The 17,918-nt window shown below is 34.3% G+C and overlaps 3 pseudogenes; 1 reads left to right on the top strand and 2 right to left on the bottom strand.

The window, feature by feature from the left end:
* Positions 1–940: 940 nt before the first annotated feature.
* Positions 941–1,960, bottom strand: LOC126844867 (tyramine/octopamine receptor-like; annotated as a pseudogene).
* A 114-nt stretch (positions 1,961–2,074) lies between these two features.
* LOC126845003 (tyramine/octopamine receptor-like) lies at positions 2,075–8,155 on the top strand (annotated as a pseudogene).
* Positions 8,156–13,530: 5,375 nt separating this feature from the next.
* On the bottom strand, positions 13,531–15,014 carry LOC126845002 (octopamine receptor-like; annotated as a pseudogene).
* Between the last annotated feature and the right edge of the window lie 2,904 nt (positions 15,015–17,918).

Raw genomic sequence — 17,918 nt, 5'->3', positions numbered from 1 at the left:
ATGTGATATATTGAACTGGAACATGTCTGTTATAAATTATTATTAAATATTACACACAACATTAACTACTAGTAGATGCTTTTGTTTTTAGATACATACATACAATCTAACAAATGATAGATAAAAACTAAAGTATTTTATATTAAATAGAAATTAATTATAATGGACAGAGTAATGTTATAAAGGGAAGCACATACATTCACAATCATGAAACATTGAAATACATTTTTATTATCATCCATATTATAATCCATATTCTCACACTATAATCTATTACTTTAAAATTGTATAAACTTAAAAAGTTATAAATAAAGGTCTTAAAGTATTTAAATATCAAACTAAGACAAGGCAGTATATGATAAAACAAAAATCATTACTAATTACTTAAATTAACCTTAAATTATTAATCTTATTAAACATTTAATTGTAAGTTGCGTAGCAACAATATTAGTCGCCACATGTTAACTCCACAACGAGTTTTATTATTAAGTATACCTGCACTTAACGTTTTGCGTTCTCTAAGCCCAAAGCAAAAAAATCAGCAAAAAAATATTAAAACGCGAAAGGACATTTTTTGTGTTTAGATATTAGTGTTATGAATTTTTTTCGGCTATTTTTACCACCGGATATTATTGTTACCACGGATATTTTTATCGATTACCCGTACACAACAGAAATAGTATTATTGTTACTACCCTAACATCACAAACATAATGGAAATTCCCGACGATGGTCGTAAGGCGGCCTAAAGATTTTTCTTGATGTCCGATTTCGGCGAGAATGGATGGATTCAAGCTTGTACAAAAGAATACCGTACCTATAGACTGGCACAGGACTAAGTAAGAAGTTCAGCTGTTTTTGTGGTGTTAAGGTATTAGGAATTTTTTTTTATTGGTTTTATTTAAGTATATGTGTTAGGTGTTTGAGATAAGTTTATACGCTAGTTCATGTGCAGGATTTTCTCGAACGACTTCCGGAAGTCTATGTTGTACCAGATGTGAATAAACGGGTTTATAGTGGGGTTGAGATTTCCCGACCAGGTTACTAAGTTGATGAGCACCTTAGACGAGGGTCAGAAAGATTTGCAGAACATTAAGTACAGATAGATCAAGAATAACGTCAGCCACCTGGCGACAAACAAACTCATGATGTTTTTTAATGTGTTGGCCGCTTTCCGTTCCTTGGACAGCAATATGCGCTGCTTGTGCTCGATCAGTTGTTTGACATGCTTGCAGCCGCCCGACGAGGTTTGCTGATCGGTCTTGCCGGAGCCGCCAGTGGAGCCGTCCACTATGTCGCAACTGCTGGCTGAATCTGGTCATTGTGGTCGTTTTCGTGCATTTGGACGACGCGCCCTTATGTTGCTTTTACGATCTGGTGGTCACCTTAATCTGGTGTCGACTGTCCTAAGTCAACGCAACCCCAGCCTATTGTTTCAGTCGGCGTCTGGTGGCCACGTAGATCCGCAATTAGGTGATGCTCAACACAATGGCTGGTATAAAAAATGACCCCATGGACGAGTATATCACGTACCCGAGATGACTGGTCAGCTGACACAGAGTGCATTCATCGAACGCTTCCAGCCAGTCGTTCCAGCCGATCAGCGGCGAAAATTTGATAATAGCACTGATCAGCCACACCAACACCACTGCCCAAAACGCGCGGGGCATGATGCGCTCCTCAGCGTACGCTATCGGCTAGCTGATGACACGGTACTTATCCGGTGCGATCACGCACAGTTTCAGTATGGACACGGTGCAGCTCAGTACGTCGAACATTAGCCATACGTTGCACGTGACATCGCCGAATGGCCACTGGTCCGTCACGATGTATACTTTGTTCCGTGGCATCGCTATGATGGCCACCATTAAGACAGTGAGACAATGTTTATGCTGGCCACGCGCCGCAACGGCGGGTACTAGATAACGCTCATGATGATAAGGATGTTTTGCAACAGTGTTAAAATTCCATCACGAGGCCGGACAGAGACGTGGGGTCCATGGCGTAGAATGTATCGTTCAAGTATATGAACGAGTCAATGGACGAGTACACCACATAACCTTTATAAATAATTTGGACACTGTTGCGAAACATTCTAATCATTATGAGCGTTGTTCAGTACTCGCCATTACGGTGCGTGGCCAACCTGATGGTGGCTATCATAGCGATGGTCCTGAGCATATTATACATCGTGACGGACCAGTCAGGCGATGTCACGTGCAACGTATGGCTAATGATCGACGTACTGAGCTGCACCGCGTCCATACTAAACCTATGCGCGATCGCAATGGATAGGGGTACCGTACCATCAGCCAGCCGATAGCGTACGCTCAAGAACGCACAGTACCCCAACGCTCTGGACAGTAGCGTTGGTGTGGTTGCTCAGTGTCATCATTAGCTTTCCGGCCCTGTTAGACTGAAGCGACTGGCCAGAAGCGTTCGACTAATGCACTCTGTGCCAGCTGACCACTCATCTCGGGTACGTGATCTACTCGTCCATTGGGTCATTTTTTATACCAACCATTATGTTGAGCATCACCTAATTGCGGATCTACGTGGCCACCAGACGCCGACTGAAACAATAGGCTGGGGTTGCGTTGACTCAGGACAGCAGACACCAGGTTCAGGTGGACACCAGATCGTCAAATCAACACAAGGGTGCGTCGTCAAAGTGCATGAAAACGACCACAATGACCAAAGATTCGGCCAGCAGCAGTGACAAAGTGGACGGCTCCACTGGCGGCAGCGGCAAGACCAACCAACTTCAATTTTCAGTCTTCAACTTATATCAATAATATTGTATGTGTAGGTAATTATTGTAATCAGTAAAAAAATAAAAAAAAACATTGAAAAATGTCAACATGAAAAATTGTTATTAAATAACATGGTTAAATGGGCGCCTCATTAAATGTACAGTCAAATTTTAAAATGTTTTAACTTTTAAATTTATATAACTTTTTAATGGATGAAAAAAAATACAAATTATTATCACCAAGTATTTTTTAAAAATTAGCTTGCAGGTGACTTCGTCGTATAGCCACCGGTCGTCATGCTGTTTATCACATTCAGCGGCAGGACTTCTTCTTGGCGATGCCACTAAATGTTATAAACGGCGTGACGGACTAGTGGCAACTTTAGTTTTTAGTCTTCGACTTACATCAATAATATTGAATGTTGTAGGTATCATTAAAACCTGCAAAAAAATGGCCGTTGCATTAAATGTGGAGTCAAATTTTCAAACTTTCTTTTCGTGTAACTTTTTAATGGATGAAAAAAAAAAATCTAATTTTTTTACCATTTATTTTTAATAAAATGGCTATCTTGAAAAAAATTGTAACAAAAACAAATTGTTTAAATAATTAAAAAAAGTAAAATAGTTAAGTGCAATAAAAAAAACGTGATGCTTTTAGCGTCAATGAGTATAAATTAATTTTTCAAAAAAAATATTTAAAATATTAATTAGAACAAAAGTTTTTTAAATTGTGTTATCTTTGTGGGACACGCTGTATAAATATAAATTATAGGATTTATATTTATATTAAATTATAGTGTACAAATATACTATTTTATTCAATAAAATCAATATTTTACTTATTATTATTTTATTATAAGCCGCCTAAACGGAAATAGGTATCACTACAAACAGTTAAAACAATATACTATTATATACACAAGAAATTTCCAATGTTTTTACTTTTTATTTTGATAAATTTATATAAATTTTAAATACCGACGGCCTACTTGTGCTTGTTTAGAAACACAATTAGCCTGTGGAACTTGTTATCAAATACTGAGAATATTTAATTGACTTTTTTTGTTCAATCTGTTTCTTTAATGTGCATGTATAGTATACATCATACGAGTAATAAATATACATTTAAATTTGGTATTTAGTCATTTATATATTTTTAAATCTATTTTTTATTAAAGTATTAAGTGTTTTGATTAATTATTATATCTCAAAAAAAAAAAAATATATATATACATATATATGTATTTATTACAGGATATTTCTGTTATATACACAACAAACAGTTGAACAATATCTCAGTATTAAATATAAGAAATCCAGTGAAGTCACTGAGGCGAGAAAGGGTATCGTAAAATTTGTTTATAATAATGCCATCTTTACGCCATCAGCTATTATGTTATTACGTTATGTATTGAATAAATATTTTTTCAATAAACCCTATTTGTTGGATACCTGGTGTGAAATCTCGGAACTAAAACATGGTGATCAATTTTTATGACGCTTCCAAAGGACGCTTTCGATTAAAACCGTTATTTTGAGCTATGAAAGCATATTAAAATGTAGGTTGAACACGCTAAAACGTAAAAAGTCCAAATTTAATCAATAATGTCAATTACATAAAAATGTAATCCCTTTTTTTAATATCGCTGACTAATACATTTTGATTATTCTGATATATTTATTTTTGTTTGGCCTAATGCTTATTAATACAAGCTAATGTTTTGCCTCTTTGTTAACAAACACTTACCGTCATAAAAATTAACACACTAACTAGTTTCGTTTAAACAGCACAATATAATTAGGTAACAGATTTTAAACATCAAGTTAGTTCGAATATCTTGTATGTTGTGTTCAAACAAATTCACAGTATTCAATGTAAAAAAGCCAGTACAACGGGGTTGGGGCATAGTGGGGACGGAGCATGGTGGAGTCGTGACATAGTTGGAAAGGGGAGGTCACAGGTCTACAGGAATTATTATAAATAAAAGTGATAAAACATTTTTCTGGATTTTTTTGTAAAAGACTATAAAAGTGATCAAATTGTATGTTTTTGGGATAGGTGATTGCGAACTTAATATCAGTTTCCAAATAAAGTTAACTGTAAAAATATATTAGCTAACTTAAAAAACTGTTCTGAAGAATTTATATTAAAATACTGTTCAAAACGTGCTATATACTTTAGAATAAGATAATAGAATATGGCTATCAATGTTGCTGTAGTCGTGTGCCCTAAAATTTGTATCTCCTGTTGAAAACATGTAAAAGTAATAAAATATTTATTAGTAAGCAAGAGAGATCTTTGTTTTGGAACATGGAAAGCAAGTAACTATTGAATTTCTGATTTTGATATTTTAATAAGTTTAACGCACTTTGTAGTAGTTAGGTTGAGCGTAGCTAGAATACAAATAAATGTTTCCAGCGCATCCGTGTACCTATTTTGCATATACAAAGCGCCGCGCCGATTTGTAAATATTTTGTTAAGAACAAAATATTTTTCATATACTGCATCCCATCCAAAGAGGATGCCTAAGTATAATTATTTTTTTATTCACTCCACTTATCTTGGTATTTTATTATTTATGATATTTTCCTTTTTTTGTTTAGTCCATCCCTGTCTCTAAATTCACGGTGTCTTTTAATATTAAGAAACGCAAAAATATATATTGGATAATATATTGTTCAATATATTATATTAACATGGTAAAGGGACAAGTGACATTTAATTTTACTTAAATACAACTTTTCAGCAGTTTACATGAGAAAATGTCTTAGGAAAGGTTTTTTCGAGAATCAGGCCCGAGCCCCCGATCTTCTAGATGAAAACAAACTTCCCTAAATGGCCAAAAAACCTAACCTACCCCTCTAGAATCGTTAGCGACATAATGAGACCGAACCTAACCTAGCCTGTCGTACCCACGTGACGCAGACAAAGGTATAGTGCGACGGCGGCTACCCGCAACCAATAGCCGCCAATGTTCTCAACCCCACCAATGAGCTGTTATACACATAAACACAAAACTTCACATGTGGTGTGGACCATGATCATTGAATAGCAACAAAAAAGGTAAACAATATAACAGTTTTGTTTGTCTATCTCGATGTTGTATAGTATCTTTCTACTCATTACAAACTCAAAAATTGTATTATTATTATTACAATATTTGTGCAGATAATATTAATAATAAAGAATGAAGGGACCTCGTGATTTTTGTGATTAAGGGAGGTTATTGATCCTACACAAACCGTCAAAGAAACCTCAATTATTCTGTTCCACAGGCAATATGTACAGGAATTAAAGAAAAAAATTATAATTATAGTTTAAACAATTTTTTTTGTTTTTTAACTTTAGTTGAATATTAGTTAGGTTTATTTTGATAAATGACACTTATTTACTCTTATCAGCATAACGACTATTATTAGTGACAATATACAACGGTTATTGAAAAAACTAACGAGTAATGTTGTAGAAAACAAATTTTTGACTAATAATAGTACATAACAAATAGTTAATAATTGATAACAAATACTGCATTATACAAATCAAAACAGTTTTCCTTAAAATTATAAAAATGTAAACAATAAGCAGTAAAATTATTCAAAACATATATTGTAATCAAAATAAATAAAACAACATGATGAAAATAAGTATTAAATAACAAACACTTTTATTTTATTACCCAATAATTTTTGAAAAATTAGTGTAATAATGACTTAACTTGGATTATTTTTAGATAAAATAATTTAAATATAATAATTAAATGTATGTAGGGTAAAATTATGATCTTCCTATTTTAAAATATAAAATATATACAATTTTTTAATCTAATTTAAATTACATTTTGAACAATTTACAATTTTATGAAAATCCTGAAATAGTCTTTATTATATTTTTTTTTAAATTATGTTATGTAAAGTTATCAAGTTGGTAAACATTTTTAAAATGAAAATGTGATATATTAAACTGGAACACGTCTGTTATATATTATTACTAAATATTACACACAACATTAATGAAGAATAATTTAAATTACTTTGTTCACGGATAAAATATGTTTTAGTCACAATGCAATGACTATTTCGCCTATGTGCTTAATCCGGAATGCAAAATAACGGTAAGCATGAAGTAAAAAATCGTGTGCATCGCCCCTACAAGCCATTTATTGTCATTCGAAGGATTTTATCAGAAAGACTTGAAAACTATAGTAATATTATAACATAAGTTTTAGTGTACCCGGATTCGCAGACATCTGAATTCTGGTCATATTTTTGTGAAACGTTAGAATGCGTCACAGTAATATTTTTCACGTAGAGAATTGTCTATAGAGATGTAATTTCCCGAGAAACTTGGTACACTTACACAAAATTCAATACCAAGGTAGCAGATAAAATCTTGATAAGATTGAATTAAAAAAAAAAAATGTATAAGTCTAAGTAATAAACCTGTAAAATTTATAATTGATATTCTTATGAATTTTCATAAAAGCCGGCCATTTTGACATTTTTTTTTTAAAATTAATTTTGTATACAAGTTTACTGAGATTGCTTTTTCAAAAGCCGTTTCTTAGAAATGCGATTTTCTCGAGACATGTACAATGTCAATGGAACAACGTAGTGGAATTATTTGAAAATAAATAATAGACATCGATAAGGGGTTTTTATGACGCTCCTAACACACGAAACACGAAACAACACACGAGCTTGACCTAACATATCAGCAAAAAAAAAAAAAATTTAAACGCGAAATAATTTTACCTATCTATCGTACAGCATTAGAACATTTTTTGTGTTTAGATATTAGTGTTATGAATTTTCATACTGTTTGTGGCTACTTTTACCACCGCATACCATTGTTACCTCGGATATTTTTACCGATTACCCGTACACAACAAATAGTAATAGTAGCAATATTGGGTGTTTGAATTAGGTTTAATCGCTAGTTCATCTGTAGTCCACGTGCAGGATTTTCTTGGACCACTTCTGGAAGTCCACGTTGCATCAGATGTGAATGATCGGGTAGATTGTGGCAGCCGACACTAGGTCCAGGCAGGCGCCGGACAGTCCAAGCAACACAAGGACGTATCGACCAAGTACACGAAAACGATCACTATGTCCGGAGATTCGGCCAGCAGCAGCGGCCAAATGGACGGCCCCACTAGCGGCCCGGCAAGACCGACCAACAAGCCTCGTCAGGTGGCCGCAGTGTGAGTCAAACAACTGCTCGAGCACAAGCAACGCGTATCGCTGTGCAAGGAACAGAAAGCGGCCAAAACGTTGGGAATCATTATGGGCGTGTTCGTCGTTTGTTGGCTCGGGTTCTTCTTGAACCATCTGTACTTTACGTTCTACAAATCTTGTTGTCTCCCGCCCAAGATGATTGTCAACGTAGTAACCTGGTTGGGATAACTCAGCTCTAATACAACCCGTTTATTCGCATCTGGTGCAACATGGACTTCCGGAAATCATTCAAGCAAATATTGCACATGGACTCCAGACGAATTAGCGTTTCAAGAAAATCGTTAATAGGAATTTTTTTTAATGCTTTTATTTGCATGTACGTGTTAGGTGTTTGAGTTAAGTTTTAACGATAGTTTAGCTGTAGGATTTTCTTGAACGACTTCCGAAAGTCCATGTTATACCAGAAGGAATAAACTGGTTTATGGTAGGGCTGAGGTATCCCAACCAGATCACTAAGTTGATGAGCATTTTTGACGAGGGTCAGAAAGATTTGCTGAACATTAAATTCAGACAGATCAAGAATAACGGCAGCCGCAAGACGACGAACACGTCCATGATGACACCCAACGTCTTGGCCGCTTGTCGTTCCTTGGACAGCGATATGCGCTGCTAGTGCTCGATCAGTTGTTTGACATGCTTGCAGCCGCCTTACGAGGTTTGTTGGACGGTCTTGTCGGAGCCGCCGATGGGGTCGTCCATTTTATCGGTGATGCTGGCCAAATGTCCGGCCATTGTGATCTTTTTTTTTGTGTACTTGAACGACGCGCCCTTGTGTTACTTGGACGATCCGGTGCCCACCTGGACCTGGGGTCGGGTGTCCTGAGTCGCTCATTATCACCAGAATGTTGCCGAACAGTATCACTATTGCTAAATTGCTGGAGAAAAACTAAAATATATAGATCCATGTACAAGTTGTCCCACAAAGAACTATTACAGAATTATTATATTCTATCTAGTATTTTTTTTTGCTGATTCGCAATATAAAAAAAGATATCGAATAAAAAAAAGGGTGCCTGGTAAACTAGATTTGTTCCAATTGTTTGTAAAAAAAACCTCATGTACATGTTAAACAAGTTTTTTTTTATAAATGAGTATTTATAACAAACTTGTTTTATGTCCTTCAACTCGTTAAAGAGACTCTCATAATAGTCTGTTTTAGATATTGGTTCTGAAGATTTGTTATTTATACTTAAATACAATAAAAAAACGTGTTACTTACAGCACAAATGAGTTTAAAGTTATTGTTAAAAAAAAAATTAACTAGAACAAAAGTTATTTCATTTGTCTTATCTTTGAGGGACACTCTGTATTTATATACATTTTTAAATCTATATTTATATTAAATTTCAGTGTACAACTATACTATTTTATTCAATAAAATCAATAATTTGCTTATTACCATTTTATTATATACGGAAATAAAAATCACTATAAACAGTTTAAACATTATACAATTATATAAACAAGAAATTGCCATTGTTTTTATTTTTGTTATTATATATCTATCTAAATTCTAAAAGCGACGGCCTATTATCTTAAAATTGCCTGTGGAACTTGTTAACAAATACTGAAAATATTTAAATGACATTATTTTTAGTCAATCTGTTTCTTCAATGTGGGTGTATAGTATACATCATACGAGTAATAAACATACATTTAAATCAAATTTGGTATTTATAGTAATTTAGATATTCTTAAAGTTTTTTTTACTTAAGTATTATTGAATAATTATTATATTAAAAAAAATATATATTCATATATGAATGTACAAGATGATTATTTTATCATGGGCCACTCAATATCTCAGAGTTTAATAAGGGGTTATTTATGTTCATTATGTTTTTATACAATGTGATCTTAAATTTTCACAACTTTTTTTGTTTTTACCCCCCTCCTAACTAAGTTTTTTTGATAGCAAATTTTGAAACTTAAATGGTAACGCATATATTTTATTAACTTTTTAAATTTAGAATAATGTACTTAAAATTATATATATATATATATATATTATATATATATATATATATGTATATATTGTATTATTTTGTATTTTATTTAGATACCTTAGTTTAGAATAAAACATCTTGTAGCCTGCAGCTGAGAGTTAGATTATTTAATAGTGTGACATAAAACATGAATTAAATCTCCAACACCCCTTTAACAATGAAATAATTGTTTTCTGTCATTCAATCATTTTTATTAGCCGGCCTTTGCGGTTGACTACATTACACAAGTATACATTACAATTAACCTGAGGTAACAAGTGTATTTGTTACACAAATAGTTTTTTTCTTCAGTATTCCATGGCAGCATTCTGGAGCTGAGCATTAAATTCTTATGTGCGCAATTAAAAAATAAAGTTATAAATATGATATAGCTACAACAGCCAAAGTTATTATATCATAATATTTAAAGCTATTTATTTTTTTTATCATAAACAAAGGCACATAATAAAATTATATTTTAGGCCGCTCAAAATATTTTGTCTTACTATGTGTCGTCGATTTATATAGGCGGGGAGAAGGTTTGCAAAGGTAGGCGGTAGCATACCCGGGATGACACCCCCCAGTGCTGTCAGCTGCACAACAACGGTTTTTACCACGTCACCTGCTGAAGCTTTAATTCAAAATATTCAAACTCACCTCAACAGCAATTAACTATGGGCTAAAAAATGGAAAATAATTTTGAACCCCTCAAAAAGCACAGGAGTTATATTTTCATTACGTCGTCCAAAAAACGTCCCCATCATAAGACTTTATAGTGATAGCATCACATCAGTGGACCAAAAGATTCTCTTGGTCCACTAATATAAAATACCTCGGTGTAATTCTGGATAAAAAGTTAACCTGGAACCCACACATATCCTCAAAATTATAACAAAGTTATCAGAGACTAAAAATACTCTATCCCCTAATAATCGACAAACATCCCTAAGTTGGAAATGCTTCCTTATGCATCTCGATATTGTATAGTGTAAAATCACCTCGATCTTATAAGTTAGTTAAACAAATTATATACCATAGTGTATAGTTGCGACCACCAGATTTCAGATGCCTTTCTACTCATTTCAAACTCAAAAATTGTATTATTATTATTACAATTATTCTACAGATAATATTAGTAATAAAGAATAAAGGAACCTCATAATTTTTGTGATTAAGGGAGGTTATTGATCCTACACGAACCATCAAAGAAAACTTAATTATTCTATTCCACAGGCAATGTACAGAAATATAAAATGTTTTTCTTAATCATAGTTTAAATAATATATTTTGTTTTATGGCCTTAATTGTATATTAGTAAGGTTAATTATGATAAATAACACATATTTGTTCATATCAGCATAACGACTATAATTAGTGGTATTATACAACGATTATTAAAAAAACTAACGTTGTTAAAAACAAATTTTTGACTAATAATAGTACATAACAAATGGTTAATAATTAAGAGGACGTCACACACCCGTTATTTTCTTCAAAAAAACCCGCCTTGCGCGGATTAATTTTACAAAGGCTATAATCAAAACTAAGAAACCAAATTTTTACATAATATAGACAACAACATTGTCTGTGTTCTACCATCGCCCTTTTTTAAATATTTCAACCAGTTAATAAATAGTTAATTAATTAAGAAAGGTCTTTTTTGACTTTTTAAAAATGATATAGCGATGGTTGAATTAGGTATATCGAAAAAATACGGATGATGGAACACAGATAATTTTGTCATAAATTAAATGTATGAATTTCTTTCTTAAACTATATATGAAGCCTGAGAAAAATTACTTCGCGTAAAGCAGTTTTGAAGGGGAAAATTGTAATTTATCCTATAGAAATGACTTTGATAGTCTGACAAAAAAAAATGACAATCAACAAAGTATTCTCATTACTGTATTAATAAGTATGCATTATAGTTCAAACTTTAAATTAAGATTTTTCGAAAAATTGCCTATACTATACTCCTTAGAAATGGCCGGTGTGGCGTCATCTTAATAACAAATACTACATTATACAAATCAAAACAGTTTTCCTTAAAATTATAAAAATGTAAACAATAAGCAGTAAAATAATTTAAAACATATATTTTTATGGAAAATAAATAAAACAGTACTATAATACAACAATACAGTCAAAATCATGAAACGTTGAAATACATGTTATTATTTATTTATTTATTTATTATAATTTATATTATTATCCATATTATATTATCTGTTACCTTAAAATTGTATAAAATTTAAAGGTTATAAATAAAGGTTTTAAAGTATTAAAAATCAAATTAAGACTTATGACAAAACAAATCATCACTAATTAGTTAAATTACCGCTTCGATGTAAATATTGTACCAAACTCAGTATCAAATACACCACGAAAATAAAATGGCATGTATTTAGATAGAGTACCTCAATTAAAATAGTGAGAACCGTTCAACATAATACAAATGTGTATAAAAACGTCAACTGAAATGTACAAAAAACTTGCAACCCCTATGGGAGTGGGGGTTTGGTAATATTTAGATAAGGGCAATTAACATACTAAATAAAAACTTCTTACAAATTTCAATTCAATACGGAAATTTTCCGAGAAGTTATTCAAAACTAATGTTGTAAACTTAACACGTCAATTTTTTTTCTTGAGGGTATAGGAGTGAAAAATTTTTAATTTTACCATCAATCTTGTAGACTGCTGTATATATTTTTGTGATAATGAAGAATTGAAATTACATTGGTAACGTAAAAAAATATGTTCCGGTCACAATTCAATGAATATTTCGCCGATGTGTTTTAAACCGGAATGCAAAAAAAGATTAGCATAAAGTAGAACACCGTGTACATCGCCCACACAACCCATTTGTTGCCATTCGAAGAGTTGTTCTCTCGAGACATGCTGTTTTTGTACAATGTATGTGGAACAACATAGTGGAATGATTTGAAAATAAATAATAGATATCGGTAAGGGTTTTTTTTTTATGTTATTTGGTATGTGTTTGGACGCTCCTTACGAGTAAGAACACACGAGCTTGACTTAACATAACGCTGTAATGCCGTAGCAATAATATTAGTCGCCAAATGTTAGCTACACAACGAGTTTTACTATTAAATATATCTGTACTTAAAGTTTTGCGTTCTCTAAGCTCAACGACAAACTAATCAGTAAAAGAAAAAAATTAAAACGCGAAAGTACATTTTTTCATGGGCAAGATTTTTTAGAATGACTTCATGTTTTACCAGATTTGAATGATCGGTTTGATGCCACCAACAAACCGATCATAAGATATCCCAACCAGGTGACTACATTAATGAGCACCTTAGACGGGGACAGCGAGATTTGCAGAACGTTAAGTACAGATAGGTCAAGAAGAACGGCAGCCAACAGACGACGAACAAGCCCATGACGTTGTCTAATGTTTTGGCCGTTTTCCAATCCGTGGACAGCGATATGCGCTGCTTGTGCTCGATCAGTTGTTTGACATGCTTGCAGCCGCCCGACGAGGTTTGCTGATCGGTCTTGCCGGAGCCGCCAGTGAAGCCGTCCACTCTGCCACTACTGCTGGCCGAATCTCGCCACCGAGGCCCGTCATCTCAGCCGACACCTGGTGGCCACGTAGATTCGCAAGTAGATTATGGTCATCACCACCAGCGGTATGTAAAATGAGCACATGGACGAGTACACCACGTAATCATGCTTAGTGGTCAGTCAACATATACTACACTCGTCGAATGCTTCCGGCCAATCTTTTCAGCCGATCAGCGGCGGCAAGTTGATGATGGCACTGAGCAGCCACACCCACGCCACTGTCCAAAACGCTCGGGAAACCGTGCGCTCCTGAGCATACCCTATCGGCTTGCTGATGGCACGGTACCTATCCTTTGCAATCGAGCATAGGCTTAGAATGGATGCGGTGCAGCCCAGTACGTCGAAAATTAGCCATAGGTTGCAGGTGACGTCGCCGTATAGCCACTGGTCCGTCACGCTGTATACTACGTTCAGCGGCATCCCTAAGATGGCCACCATCAAGTGGGCCACGACCAGCGAAACAATTTTAATACTGGCCACGCACCGCAACAGCGGGTACTATACAACACAAACCATAACCAGGATGTTTCCCAACAGTGTCAAAATTATAACAACGCTCAATATGACCAGGTTGTTGCCCAACAGTGTTAAAACTATTGCAACGCCGGCGGTTATTATGAAGGACACCATCGTGTCGCTGGACAGAGACGTGGGTTCCATGGCGTAGTTCGTTTTGTTTACGTGTGTAAAACGAGCCCATGGACGAGTACACCTCCTAATCGGGATTTGTGGTCAGCTTGCACAGAGTGCATTCGTCGAACGCTTCTGGCCAGTTGTTCTAGCCGATCAGCGGCAGCAAGCTGATGGTGGCACTGACCAGCCACACTAACGCCACTGTCCAGAGCACTTGAGACACGGCCTACTTCTGGGCGTACGCTATCGGCTGGGTGATGGAACGGTACCGGTACAGTGCGATCGCGCACATCTTTAGTATGGACGCAGTGCAGCACATTACGTCGCACGACAGCCACAGCTTGCAGACGACATCACCGAATAGCCATTGGTCCGTCATGCTGTACACCACGTTCAGCGGCAGCACTACGATGGTCACCATTAGGTCTGCCACGGTCTGCGAGCTATGAATATGTTGGGCATGGACCGAAATGACACGTACTGGACAACGCTCATTATCACCAAAATGTTGCCAAACAGTGACACTATGATGACAGCACCGGCGGCAATTATTATGACATCATCGTGGGGCCGGACAGAGACGTGGAGTCCGTGTCGTAGCTTTATCGTTCACCATTCTAACCGGCTGCTCTTGTAAAGAAAAAAAAACTATCGAAATATATTATTACAAAATACTGTAAAAGTCTGTTTGGAGAACAATAACAGGAAAATGAGAGAAAACAGATTGAGACTGTTTGATAATTTGAAAAATATTTATCTAGTTTTTCTCCAGCAGTTTTTTTTTAATTCTCAAACAGTCTCAATCTGATTACTCTCATGTTTCCTGCTAATGTTCTCCAAAATGACTTTTATAGTATTTTGTTAAAATATATTCGGAGTGTTGTATTTTTTTTTTTTTTTTACAAGAGCATCCAGACATAATGGGAAACGACACAGGCTACGCCATGGACTCGACATTTCTGTCCAACCTCGGAATGGTGTCCATAGTAATAGCCGCCTGCGTTGTTATAATTGTTGACACTGATGGGAAACATCCTGGTTATGTTCTGTGTAGTATAGTACCCGCCGTTGCGGTGCTTGGCCAATATTAAAATAGTATCGCTGTTCCTAACCTAACCCGATGGTGGCCATATTAGCGATGCCCCTGAACGTGGTGTACAGCGTGACGGACCAGTGGCTATACGGCGACGTCACCTGCAACCTATAGCTAATTTTCGACATACTGAGCTGCACCGCATCCATTCTAAGCCTATGTGCGATTGCAATGGATAGGTACCGTGCCATCAGCCAGCCGATAGAATACGCTCAAGAGCGCACAGTAACCCGAGCGGCCTGGACAGTGGCGTTGGTGCGGTTGCTCAGTGTCATAATTAGCTTTCCGGCCCTGTTAGACTGAAAGCAACTGGCCGGAAGCGTTCGGCGAGTGCAGTATATGTCTTCTGACCTCTTAACTCGCGTACGTGATATACTTGTCTATGGGGTCGTTATACATACCACTGGTGGTGATGACCATCACCTACTTGCCAATCTACGTGGCCACCATGTGTCGGCTGAGACGACGGGCCCAAGTGACGAGATTCGGCCAGCAGCAGTGACAAAGTGGACGGCTCCACTGGCGGCTGCGGCAAGACCAACCAGCTTCAATTTTCAGTCTTCAAGTTATATTAATAATATTTTATCTTGTAGGTATCATTATAATCAGTAAAAAAAAAAACATTGAAAAATATGAACATGAATAATTTTTATTTAATAACATGGTTAAATGGGCGCCGCATTAAATGTGGAGTCAAATTTAAAAAATGTCTTACTTTAAAATTCATAGAACTTTTTAATGGATGAAAAAAAAAAAATTCTAATTATTTTCACCAATTATTTTTTAAAAATTATTCTTAATAAAATGGCTTACTCGAAAAAAAATTTAAATAATTTAATATTAAAATAGTTTAGTGCAATAAAAAATGTGATGCTTTTAGCGCAAATCAGTATATAAATAATTTTTTAAAAAAATATTTAAAACATTAATTAGAACAAAAGTTATTTAATCTGTGTTATCTTTGTGGGACACGGTGTATAAATACTAAATATACATAGGGCTTTTATTTATATTAAATTACAGTGTTCAACTATACTATTTTATTCAATAAAATCAGTATTTTTCTATTTATTATTTTATTATATAAACAGGAAATTTCCAATGTTTTTACTTTTTATTTTGATAAATTTATATAAATATAAAATACCGACGGCCTACTGTCTTCTTGTGCTTGTTTAGAAACACAATTAGGCGGGAAAAATTCTAAAAATTGCCTGTGGAACTATATCAAATACTAAGAATATTTAAAAACACATTTTATTGTTCAATCTGTTTCTTCAATGTGCATGTATGGTACATATTTTAGCAATAAGTATCAGAATGGTAAATGGACATAATAGAACAAAACAAATCTAAATACCTTTTTTATAGTATTATACTTAATTATTATGCGCCCTGAAGTCAAATTCTCGATCATCATCTACAGATCTACTATAGAATCATTCTGCATAGATTTACATAAAATTGTTGTAATTATTTGATACATTATTTTTAAGAATTTAGGTGTTCTTGTTAAAATATACGCAATCTGCGAAAACAGTTTTCCGGCAATTAAAAAAAAACTTTAGTGCCGAATTTTTTTCCCGTTTAATATGTTATGGATACATATGAGTTCTAACTACTGACAAATTTTCAACTCAAAGGTCTTAAAATTACGGCTAAAAACTAAAAAAACTTGTACCCCCTTAGGAGGGTAGGAAATCGGTATAATTTAAATTTTACACAATTGACGTGTGCGGACATGCCAAATAAATATTCCTTATAAATTTCAACTCGATCCGACTCTTTTCCTGGAAATTATAGCCAGTAAAAGGTCTAACTTAAAAACTTGTATGGTTTTTTTTTTTTTTTTTAATTTTTTTTGTGAAGAAGTAAATTTTTTCATCTTTCCCCCCCTCTCCCCCAAAGTACCAACTAGATACAATTTGTGATTTATTAAGTTGCTACTCGAAGGAATTGATCCAGCATTAAAAAAGTTACAGTGTATCCAGACACGAAAAATACCTACATTATTGTAAAACCAATAGCATCGCTGCCCCGCATCGAGGCTAAAATAAACTAACACTAAATAACTGTCCTTGGCTAATTAATAACTGTTTTTAATGGAAAAAAAATATACAATGTACATTGTCGTTTTTTTAAAATAGATTTAATTTTATATTAAGTAAAAGCAGAAAGAATTTTAAACAATTAATAAAAACAATGACATTCGAGATAACAACAAACCCGACATTTAAAAAAATACTTTCTAAAAATTAAAATAACTTTACAATATTTCAGCGCATGCAGTCAGCTAGGTCCAACTCAAATCCCAACCCTATTGTACTGGATTCTTGCTTTGCGAATATTCGTCAATAGTCATACTTAATACACGTAGTCATTGTCTGTAAATCGTTCGCACAAGGTTTATTTTTTTTAGTAGCAGTAGTAGTAAAATAATAAAATATGTGCGTAAATCTCTCCCCCGGGAGAGAGGTTAAAAGTTTTTGGGTGCAATTTCAGAATTTCAGAACTAAAAGTTGTCTGAAGATATTATTACCAATGACATTAATATGGCCCAAAACTTATAGATAACTGAAATTTTGTAATTCAATTTGAAGTTTTTGTAAATCACAGTAGGGCAACGAAT

Source organism: Adelges cooleyi, unplaced genomic scaffold, assembly GCF_023614345.1.
Source record: "Adelges cooleyi isolate 19-005CV unplaced genomic scaffold, UGA_ACOO_1.1 ACOO_flye_CR_arks_rails_tigmint_CR_PRNA_651, whole genome shotgun sequence".
Lineage (NCBI taxonomy): Eukaryota > Metazoa > Arthropoda > Insecta > Hemiptera > Adelgidae > Adelges > Adelges cooleyi.
Note: the sequence above shows the minus strand (reverse complement) of the source record. Positions and strands in the feature narration are given on the sequence as shown.